The following is an 11726-nucleotide window of genomic DNA, read 5'->3' on the forward strand; positions in this document are numbered from 1 at the left end:
AAGTCTCTGTTCTGTTGTTTTTAGTAATGTGGTCTTAAAAAAGATACTATAGTCAGATGTCAGAAGAGCAAAATCTCCTTTTTCACAGCTGGTTCTGTATACGGGAGGAACCCATAGAACTTTATATGACTAGAAAACTTCAGATATCTTATTCTAGACCTAGCTAGTCCCTCTGGCAAGATGGAATAAGAAGAAGAGAAGATAACAACACAAGAGGAAAGAAAGGAGGAAAGAGGGGAATAAAGAAAAAGTCACGCCCCGTGTGTGCCCCCTTGCTCGCCAGGTGCCTTCAGATGTACCAGGCTGCTGGCTGCTGCAGCCAAAGGTGCAGTCTGCCTAGGGGTCTGGGTGGATCCTGGACTGGGGAGTCTGGATGGAAGTCGGTGGGGGCAGTGTGCCCCCCTTGCTCGCCAAGTGCCTTTCTCTGTGGTCTCTATTCTATTCCAGTGGTCCATCTGTCTGTTTTTGTGCCCGTTTTATAGTACATTTTGGAGTCAGGGAGTGAGATGCAATCCACTCCACTCTTCTTGCACAGGAATGCTTTGGCAATACAGGGCCTTTTATGATTCCAGACAAATTGTATGATTGTCTTTTCTAGATCTGTCAAAAATGTCTCTGGTCTCTGTCTCTGTCTGGCTAGCGAGTGCATGTGCCCTATAGCAAAAACCTCAAAAAAAATGTCTCTGGTAATTTGATTGGAATTGTGTTAAATATCTGTCTATTAATTTGGGTAGAATTGCCATTTTGCTTATATTAATTCTTCCAATCCAGGAACATGGGATGTCCTTCCACTTTTTTGTGTCTTTTTCAATATATATTTTTAAGGTTTTCATAATTTTCCTTGGAAAGGTCTTTGATTTCCTTGGTTAGGTTTATCCCTAGGTATCTTAAACATTTTGTAGTTATGGTAAAAGGGATTCCTTTCTACAGTTCTACCTCTGTCAGCTTGTTCATATATAGAAATGCTATAGATTTTGGATGTTAATTTTGTATCCTGCCACTTTACTATATTTGTTTATTATTTCGAGAAGTTTTTTGATGGATACCTTTGGGTCTTCTATGTATACCATTGTGTCATCTTCAACTAAAGATATTTTTAACTCTCCTTTCCCTGTTTGAATGCCTTTTATATTCTCTTCTGACTGCATTGGCTAGAACTTCCAGAACTATATAGAAAAGGGGTGTATCGGTTTTTAGTGGAAAAACTTTCAGTTTTTCCCCATTCAGTATAATAGATTTTTCATATATGGCTTTTATTGTGCTGAGAAATGACCCTTCTGTGCCAATTTTACTAAGAGTCTTAATTATGAGGGGATGTTGTATTTTGTTGAATGCTTCTTCTGCATCGATTGAATTGATCATATGGTTTTTATCTTTCTTTCTGCTAAAATGGTGTATTATGTTTATGAATTTGCTTATGTTGAACCACCCTTGCATCCCTGGAATAAAGCCTCCCTGGTTGTGATGAATAATCTTTGTTATATGTTGTTGGATACGATTTGCAAGTATTTTGTTGACAATTTTTGCATCTATATTTAACAACAATATTGGTCTGTGGTTTTCCTTTTTTGTCATCTTTATCTGTTTTGGGAATGACGATGATGGAGGCTTCATAAAAATGAATTTGAAAGAGGATTCTTTCCTTTTGGATCTTTAGAAATAATTTGCGTAGAACGGGGGTTAACTCTTCCTTAAAAGTTTTGTAGAATTCAGAAGTGAACCTCCTGCAAATTTTTTTTAAAAGCATTTTCCTACAGGAGACCAACAGGTGCATGATGGTTAAGGTGCTGGACACTCCCACATGGCTAACCATGGCTCGAGTCCCGGACCTGGCGACTTGCTTTCTCACTTTTCATCTCCTCTCCCTGTGTCTTTTGCTGGCCAAATTTTTGAAAATAAAAAAGTAATTGAGTGAGTAAATAAATAAAATTAAATAAATAATTTTGGAAAAAAAGGCATTTTCCTGGGACAAGCAGATGGCATGATGGTTATGTCGCTGGACTCCTATGTAACTGATAGTGGTTTGAGTCCCAGACCTGGCGGCTTAAAACTCATGCCAGGCACGTGTGTGTGTGCCGAAAATCCTGAGAGGAAAATGGAGGAGAAGGGATTGTGGTCTGGCCATACCCCCCTGTGGGTGATTTCTCACTTTCTGTCTTTCTATCTCTCTCTATCTCTCAAGTGCATGTCCCCTATAGCAAAAAACCTCTCTATCTAAAAATAAATAAATAAAAACCATTTTCCTGTTAGGAGGCAAGCAAGTAGAAGCTACATTGAAGTGTTTTGCTCCAAGTATGGTTATAAGACAATGAATGGACATAGATTTGCTATTTGGGAAATCAGGTCCATGTAGCAATACCTTGGAGGCATATGGGATAATTGACAGCTTTGTATATTATTTTCTGTCAGGGGTGAGAAACAATAGCAGGTTTTTAGATAATTAAAGAATCCAGAAGAAATGAGGATTGTGACAATTTAGGAAAAAGAATGGTTGTTAGAAAAACCTACTCCTTCAGAAGGTGAAAGGACAGGTGATCTGCTAAAGGGCCTGGCCTCAGGTAGGATTTTGTCACTCTCTCAAGAAGGGCAGCAGAGATTACAAGTATAGATCCAGTGCCGTTGGGAAGTAGTGAGAATTCCTGTCTGATTGCTTCTATTTTTGAAGGTAGTATCAGTGAAAATCACCAACAAGATTGGGTGCTGGTGCTTTTGGAGGACTCTTATAAATAGAGAAAATATAGGTGTGGAGTGTGCAGAGGTTGTTCTTTTAGGGGTATTCCCAGGAATTGTGGAGGAGGAAGAAAAGAAAAGAAATAGATTTGAGGAGGAGTTTATAGCTCTGTCTCAGCTAGGTAAGGAAGGGCCTGGTGGATGGTGAGGAATGCAGTGTGGGTCAGTGGATTGGAGGCCTCCATGAGGTCGAAGAGTATAGATGTAGGGCCATTAGAGAGAGGGAGCTGGAAGGACAGAAGGCAGTGTCACTAGTGGTGAGAGAAAAAGATGAAAAAAAAAATGGACATCAAAGAAGGGCACAGTCTTTCCAGATGTCCAGGGCATGAGTGGGGTCAGGGGAGACTTAGGTATGGTTGAGGAGAACCTCCCTAGAGATGGCATCTCTAGTGATGGCCTGGTCAACCTCATGGGTACTGAGGTTGCCAGGAAGAATCACAGGAGCAAGAGCTGAGAGGAAGACAGTGAGTGTACTGCATAAGAAGTGGGTTCACAGGCTGGGCTGGGTCAGTCAAGAGTGATTAGATTAACAGATAGGAGTGATGTGGACAGTAGGGACACAGGGACATTCTCTTGGAAAACACTGACATCACAAAACTAGGCCATTAATAACTCATAAAACTGGTCATATCGAAATAATCAAACTCTGGTTGTAAGGCTTTTGGATTTTCTGGCCAGGATGAGAAACATTGTCACATTGAAAATTCAAGACAGCAGTGGGAACCAGCAGTTAGCATAATGGCTATGTCGCTGGACTCCCACATAGTTGACAGCGGTTCGCGTCCCGGACCCGGTGGCTTAAAACTCACGCCAGGCGCGTGTGCGTGCGTGCCCAAGATCCTGAGAGGAGAATGGAGGAGAAGGGATTGCGGCCTGACCATCCCCTCTGGGGGGTGATTTCTCGCTTTCTGCCTCTATGTCTCTCTCTGTCTGTCTGGCGAGCACACGTGCCCTATAGTGAAAATCTCTCCAAAAAAAAATTTAAGACAGCAGTGATCATGGTCCCAACTTGACCTGACAGTCTGATGAGTAAGAATTGATCTGATGTGATTATCCATGAACTTGCCCACCAGCTTCCTATGACCAGGATTTCCTTGTCTACAAACATGGTGTTTATGTGACCTTCAGTCCCTCCCCTGCAATTGAGGTTACCCCATTCTCCTGTAAGTTATAAGTTCTCTTTGATACCATCTACAGATATCCCATTGAGGTATGCTTATTCTGTGGCTCCTGAAACCACCCATGGGGCAAATCTTAATCATGGAGTGATATGCCTGAATATTGGAGTGTATTTCTCCTCAGACCTAACTGATATCCACAATAACACAAGATATCATGAGTTTCGAAGCCTGGCAGACATGCAGACATATTTTCAAAGTATCAAGACTCAGTACAAATCATAGCAAAAACTGTGAGTCCCATCCCCTCCTTGGAGGGAATCTGTGCACCTTAGTGATGTGTTTAAGATGTCCAGTTCCCAACTGCCTTTTAACAAGGTTTTTCTGAGCTCTGCTTGAGGTGTAGAGGACACAAGGGAGAACAGAACCAACAAAATCTGTGATTTTATAGAGCTAGTCTATAAATATATAGCACTTCACAAGATGGCAAGTGGTACATAGAAAGTTAAGAGCAGGTCAGGGAAAGGACGAGTGGGCAGGATGGTGTTTTATTCAGGGTGTACAGGCAGGGCCTCTCTGAAAAAGTAAGGACTAAGCGGGGACCAGGAGGAAAGATGGAAGCAAGCTATGTAATTACCAGTTGTTTTAGTTCATTCTGTTGCTAAACATAAAATAAGTGAGTTTGGGTGATTTAAAAGAATAATAGTTTATGGGATCAGCAGGTGGCGTGGTTGAGGTGTCAGATTCCCACATGGCTGACCATAGTTCAAGTCCTGTACCTGGTGGCTTGCTTTCTCACTCTCACTCTCTCTCTCTGGTCAAATTGAATAGTAATAATAAACAAATAAAATAAATAATTTTTAAAAATAGAATAGCAGTTTATTATTCAGCTCACAGTTTGGAGGTTCCAGGTCCAGGGACTGCATCTGGTAAAGGTCTTGCTGGTGTGGACCCTACAGTTCTAAGATAGCACAGAGCATCGAATGAGAGCTAAAGCAGAGTATGCCTGTGTCTGTGTATCTCTGCTCTTACCTAATTCTCTCTCCTTATAAACCCACCAGTATTCAGATCAGGGGGAGGAGACCCTAATAACATTATCCAGCCCTAATCACCTCCTAAAGGTTCCACCTCATAAATCTATAGCCAAATTAAATTTCCTTTTAATACCTTCTTAATACGTCCCGATTTCAACACATGAATTTGGGGAAACACATGCAAACCCCATAGCACTGGAGGAAAAGTATTGCAGGCAAAAGGAACAGCACACACAATAGCCCTGAGTTAGGGAATTGCTCCATTGGTACCTGTATATCATCTCTCTCTCTGGTCAAATTGAATAGTAATAATAAACAAATAAAATAAATAATTTTTAAAAATAGAATAGCAGTTTATTATTCAGCTCACAGTTTGGAGGTTCCAGGTCCAGGGACTGCATCTGGTAAAGGTCTTGCTGGTGTGGACCCTACAGTTCTAAGATAGCACAGAGCATCGAATGAGAGCTAAAGCAGAGTATGCCTGTGTCTGTGTATCTCTGCTCTTACCTAATTCTCTCTCCTTATAAACCCACCAGTATTCAGATCAGGGGGAGGAGACCCTAATAACATTATCCAGCCCTAATCACCTCCTAAAGGTTCCACCTCATAAATCTATAGCCAAATTAAATTTCCTTTTAATACCTTCTTAATACGTCCCGATTTCAACACATGAATTTGGGGAAACACATGCAAACCCCATAGCACTGGAGGAAAAGTATTGCAGGCAAAAGGAACAGCACACACAATAGCCCTGAGTTAGGGAATTGCTCCATTGGTACCTGTATATCAAGGAGTCCTGTGATAATCTATAACACTTCATCCCAGTTTTCAGCATATAGCATTCATTGAAAGGTGCCTGGTGTCCCCATCTCTGTTTCTCCCACAACTTGTGAGTGAGATGGGGTTATTCCCATGTTACAGATGAAGGACCTAAGGCTGAAAGAAGTGTCCTGAGCCTGCTTTCCTGGTCACACCTGGAACTTCTGGAAGAGGAGTGACTTTCTTTTGCATGAGAGAGACAGAGTTCACAGCTTCACAGCTATAGAGATGATGCTGTCCATACCGAATGTCAGCTAACTAGTACGCATGAATTATAAATTACAATACAGAACCATAGTCATCACAACATCTCTACATTTGGTGGAGGGCAGGACTTTAGGATTGAGAATGGGGTGAAGGAGAGAAGCAGAAGGAGAAAGATGGGAGACAATTAGGAAAAGCACATTGGCTTCATTGCCTAATTCACCTTAATAAATTGATCCTTTTAGATATAGTCATCCTTTCCATTTCTGTGACCTTTCTTTCCCTTCCCCTCATCTTTTGCGCCTGAGAAATTCAGTTAAAGCTGTTAGGTGAGGCAGAGCAAGGTAAGCAGATGTTTGTTTGGCATCCCAACTTGGAGAGTGAAAGCCCAGGGACAGTGAGGGACACCCATACACAGGAACACCCAGGTGATTGTCAGAGCCTAATGTGGTATGGAGGATATCTCTGTGGGAAGATGGGATGTCTCTGGGAGATAGATGGAGGCAGGTAACTAACTGGCTTAGGATTCAAGCTGGTGTGGGGTGTGGAAGTCAAAGGTAAGGGAGGAACAGCATAGCACATGAGGAAGGGCCTGTGTGAGGGAGGGATGGCTTATATATTGGATTCATCAACAGTAAATTTATTTAAGGATAACAGGACCTAGGTCTCTCATCTTTGGAAAAGGGAGTTTAAAATATGAAAGAAAGAAAACTAGATCAAACCTGGAAATTATGTAGTGGAATTGAAGATCTTCAAGTAAACTCATGATTTTCAGTATATATGTGTATATGGCGAGATTGCTGGATGTGGATGTACATGTGTACATGTGTGTATATACATATATTTCAAAGTTACTGAAAAAGCAACACCTAGTAGCAATAAGCACACCTAGCCCCCAGATTTTGGCTTCTAAATGTCATACTCCACTAAAGGGAGCCAGGACTCCTTTGAGAAATGGTTGGTTTCAGGATTGGAAGAGGGAAAGGATAAAATGATCCTGGCTTGACTTATGGTGCCAGTAATAAGGGAATCTCCAAGAAATGATGGGGATATGAAAGGAGGACACAGAAACTAGTTGAAGAGGCTCCTGCTGGCCAGACTGGGGGCTATTTTAACATCAAAGTAATTAATGATGGGACCAGCAGTTAGCGTAATGGCTATGTCACTGGACTCCCATGTAGTCGACCGTGGTTTGCATCCTGGACCTGGTGGCTTAAAACTCACGCCGGGTGCGTGTGCGTGCGTGCCCAAAATCCCGAGAGGAGATCGGAGGAGAAGGGATTGCGGTGTGGCCATCCCCCCTGGGGGGTGATTTCTTGCTTTCTGTCTCTCTGTCTGTCTGGCAAGCGCACGCGCCCTATAGCAAAAAAAACAAAAAAAACAAAAAAAACAAACAAAAAAAAAAAAAAAAAAAACCTCCAAAAAAAAAAAAGTAATTAATGATAGTAATGAGTTATAGCCCATTGAATAAAACAGGAAACCCTGAGAATGTATTGATACAGATGATTAAATGAATCAATCCCAAGTATGATAAAGAATTGAATATATAAACCATTTCAAAGAACCTCCCTACAAAGTATTTCTTAATCACAAATGGGAAAAGCATAGCTTTATAGGCAGATACTGCTTTAATGAAGTGACCTAAGTGAGCATCATTGGAAATGGCACAGATATAAATAATGATAGGAAACAGCCAGAATAGTGCATCACTGCGAAACTCTGGCCAAAGATGCATCACCTGTACTTCATCATGAAGACATATGGGACAGAGCGAAACTTCCAGAGTGCCAAGATCATAGAAGTCAGGAAAGATGAAGGGACTATTCCAGATTGAAGGACACTAAATAGATATGGTAACCAAATGCAACACATGATTCATATCAAGGGTGTTATAAGGGAAATAGGCCAATTTCAATGGGTCTGAGGATCAGATAGCTAGCTGTATTGTATCAATGGAAATTTCCCGATTTTGATGGTAGTATTGTGGCTATATAGGAGAATGTCTTTGGTTGTAGGGAGTGACAGCATCACCTCAGCATCTTACCCTCCAGTGGCTCAGGGAAAGATAAAATATCTTGCAACTCTGTCGTAAGACATCATTTCAGAATAAACAATTATGGAAAAATGATATCTTTTCCTTTAAAGAAACAGCTGTTTTGTAAGCACATGTTCTTTGAGTCAGCAAGAAATGTTAATGATGCTTTGGGTAACTTTTTATAGTTGAATTTCTTTTTTTTTTTTTTTTTGGAGAGGTTTTCGCTATAGGGTGCGTGCGCTCACCAAAGAGACAGAGAGAGAGACAGAGACAGAAAGCGAGAAATCACCCCCCAGGGGGGATGGTCACACCGCAATCCCTTCTCCTTCATTCTCCTCTCGAGATCTTGGGCACGCACGCACACACGCCCAGCCTGAGTTCTAAGCCACAGGGTCTGGGACGCAAACTGCGGTCGACTACATGGGAGTCCAGCGACAGCCATTATGCTAACTGCTGGTTCCCTAGTTGAATTTCTTTTAAAAATGGAGATAACTCCATAAAAACTGATTGATTTTTCTTTTTTGGAGAGGTTTTTGCTATAGGGTGCATGTACTCACCAGAAAGAGAGAGACAGAAAGTGAGAAATCACCCCCCAGGGGAGGACGGCCATGCTGCAATCGCTTCTCCTCCAGTCTCCTCTCAGGATCTTGGGCATACATGTACACACACCCAGCGTGAGTTTAAGTCACTGGATCCGGGACTTGAACCGTGGTCAGCTACATGGGAGTCCAGCGACACAGCCATTATGCCAACTACTGTCCCAAAACTGATTGATTGAGCTATATAATTGAATTTAAAACAAGTAAAAAATAAAATACATTATCATCCTTTCCCTTAGATCTCCCTCCCTGGGCACTATTTTGGTGTGCTTTTGTTCCCAACAGAATGAGAATCATCACCCTCCTCCTCTGGCTCTTAGCTGATATGATGTTTCTCCAGCCCCAGCCCTGCCTGCCTCCCTCCATGATCCCTACAAGTTCCAGCAGTTCCTCTACTCTGCCTCAGACATTTGGGGTTCTTGTGTGCTTTAAGCACTCATATCCATTCCCACTCTGCACCTAATTTCTCAAGCAAGGGTATTTCTTTCTTTTTTTTTTTTTTGGAGAGCTTTTTGCTATAGGGCGTGTGCACTCGCCAGACAGAGACAGAGAGACAGAAAGCGAGAAATCACCCCCCAGGGGGGATGGTCACGCCGCAATCCCTTCTCCTCCATTCTCCTCTCGGGATCTTGGGCACGCACTCACACGCGCCCGGCGTGAGTTTTAAGCCACCGGGTCCAGGACGCGAACCGCGATCGACTACGTGGGAGTCCAGCGACAAAGCCATTACGCTAACTGCTGGTTCCCAAGCAAGGGTATTTCTAAGGACAGTTTAATCACCTCCTGGGAGTTAGTGGGATGAAGTGGAGAAAGCAAATGTGGTTTGGGATCAGGTCAACTTCGGTTCTAGTGCTGGCTCTGCCATTTTCCAACTGTGTGACCTTGAACATGTCACTCATCTATCCTCTCCTAGTTTCTTCATTTGTATAAAATATTCTCCAGCCAGGGTAGTTGTGGGCTTTGGGAAAGCATATGGAATGCCTTTGGCCTGTACCCACATTCAGCTGATCTATTAGTGGAGGCAGTATAGCAGGGTGTGTAAGAGCAGGGGTTCTGCAGTGACACAGCCCCGTACTGAATGTCATGCCATGGGCAAGTGACATAAGCTCTCCGAGTCTTCATTTGCTCATCTGTCTTCAAGGGTAATAATTTTCCTTCCTCACAGGGTTCTATCACTGACACAGCAGTCACTGAGAGTAGCACCTGGTACAGAACAAGACCAAGGCCACATCAACCATTGTCACCTGTCTCTGGAATTCTTACAGTCACTGTGACTCCTCCAGTGTATGTATGATTGTAAAGGTGGGTAACATGCAGGGGAACCTCTACGTGCCCAGACCCCTGCCTGATCTGTACCCTTGAGAGGCACTGGACTCCAACACACACTCCCCAGGTGACTTGCACCCTCCTCAGTCTCCCCCTTTAACTGATGGCCACCACCGTGGGAGCACCATCTTATATGTGATGGGATTAGATGTTTCAGACACAACTGGGGGTCCGGGAAGGAAGGAGGAGGGAGAAGTCATGTTCCCACCTGAGTTTTTTCTGATGTGATGTGACAAATGGACAGCAAACTTGGCTCAAAACAACACAATTCATTATCTTACAGTTCCGGAGAGCAAGCTCATGGACTGGCAGGGCTGTGTTCCTTCAGCAGGCTCTAGTGGAGCATTTGTTCCCTTGCTTTTTCCAGGTTCTTGAGGCTGCCCACAGTTCTTGACTTGTGCCCCTTCCTTTGTATTCAAGCCAGCAATAGCCCATCCAGCAAGGTACCCATCCATGGGGAGAATAAAATGACAACAGTCAATTAGCATGAAACAGAAGTAATTCAGTAACAATATGGTAAGCACTTACTCTATGTCGAGCACCAGCTGATCACTTTGCCCGAATAATGCTGTTCTCACAACTCCAAGAGTAAATTCTATTTTTTTAAAAAAAAAGATTTTATTTTTAAACTTGTATTTATTTATTTAAATTTGACCAGATAGGGACAAAGAGAGAGAGAGAAAGTGAGAAAGCAAGCTGCCAGGTTTAGGACTCAAACCACGGTTGGCCATGTGGAGTCCAGCACCTCTAACTACCACACCACCCACCAGCCCCAGTAAATTCTATTTTTATCACCTGTTTCCAGATGAGAAAACTAAGACCCTGTGGGCTTTTTGTGTTCTTATCAGCCCTGAGCACTGTCCTTTTTTTTTTTTTTTTAAGTTTTTGTTATAGGTCTTGTGTGCTCACCAGAGAGAGACAAAGTAAGAAATCACCCCCCACCCCCACGCACCCAGTCAGGTGATTTTCCTCAACACTCAGGATTTGGGGCATGCACCCACATGTGGTGTGAATATCAGGCTGCCGAGTCTGGGAATTGAACCATGAAGCTGGCCATGTGGTATCCAGCACTTCAACCTCCACGCAACCTGTCGGATCCCAAGCCCTGAGCACTGCCCTTTACAGGGGTCTCTTGGTCTTCCTTACTTCCTCTTCCTTGTTACTTGGCCTAGAATCCTCATCTCAATGTGGTCTCTGCTCTCTTTCCTCAGCTCTCAGCCTAGGTGACATCTGCCAACATCCCACAACCTCTTCTCTTCCTTTTCTGGATGTATGAAGTCCAGGATGCCAGGTCCAAACTTGAGCTTCCCAGGTAAGTCAGAGTGACCTTTTCCTTCCAGTAAAGGAAACTTATAATCCCATGGTGATGTCTTGGTGTCACCAGGCACTGCTCACCCATAGACTGCCCATGGTACAATGATATCTGCCTTCACCAACAGGGGGCAGGTCATCTCCAAGACAGAGAGGGCCTTAGAAAAGACAGAAGAACAGAGATTTAAACATTCCTGGGAGAGTGGTCAAATCACAGGCGTCAGTGGGTGAACCTGGAGACTGAGTGTCCATGGGGAGGTCCCTTTCTGCATGTGGACAGGTGAAGGGGAAGCCTAGGATCAGCTCTGCTCCCTCCTCCTAAAGGACCCAGGTCTTAGTGCTGTTCAGGATCTTTATAGATGGACTTTATCTCCTCTTTCTCTTTTCCTTTCTTCTACCAGAAGCCCATTTCTATGGTTAATATTTTTTTGAGAGAGATTTTTGCTATAGGGCATGTGTGCTCGCCAGAGAGAGAGAGAGACAGACAGACAGAAAGTGAGAAATCATCCCCCAGGGAGGATGGCCACACCTCAGTCCCTTCTCCATTCTC

At 43.2% G+C, this 11726-nt stretch overlaps 1 long non-coding RNA gene across 1 annotated transcript in view; it reads left to right on the top strand.

Moving 5' to 3' along the window:
- The window catches only part of LOC102471419 (uncharacterized), a 28348-nt gene extending 17178 nt beyond the window's left edge, over positions 1-11170 (top strand). Inside the window, exons 2-3 of the long non-coding RNA XR_337213.2 lie at positions 9705-9841; positions 11077-11170. This is a non-coding gene — a long non-coding RNA (uncharacterized LOC102471419). The remainder of the gene's footprint in view (positions 1-9704; positions 9842-11076) is intronic.
- The last annotated feature ends 556 nt before the right edge of the window (positions 11171-11726 follow it).

This window comes from Tupaia chinensis, unplaced genomic scaffold (assembly GCF_000334495.1).
Source record: "Tupaia chinensis unplaced genomic scaffold, TupChi_1.0 Scaffold144692_1, whole genome shotgun sequence".
NCBI classification, from domain to species: domain Eukaryota; kingdom Metazoa; phylum Chordata; class Mammalia; order Scandentia; family Tupaiidae; genus Tupaia; species Tupaia belangeri.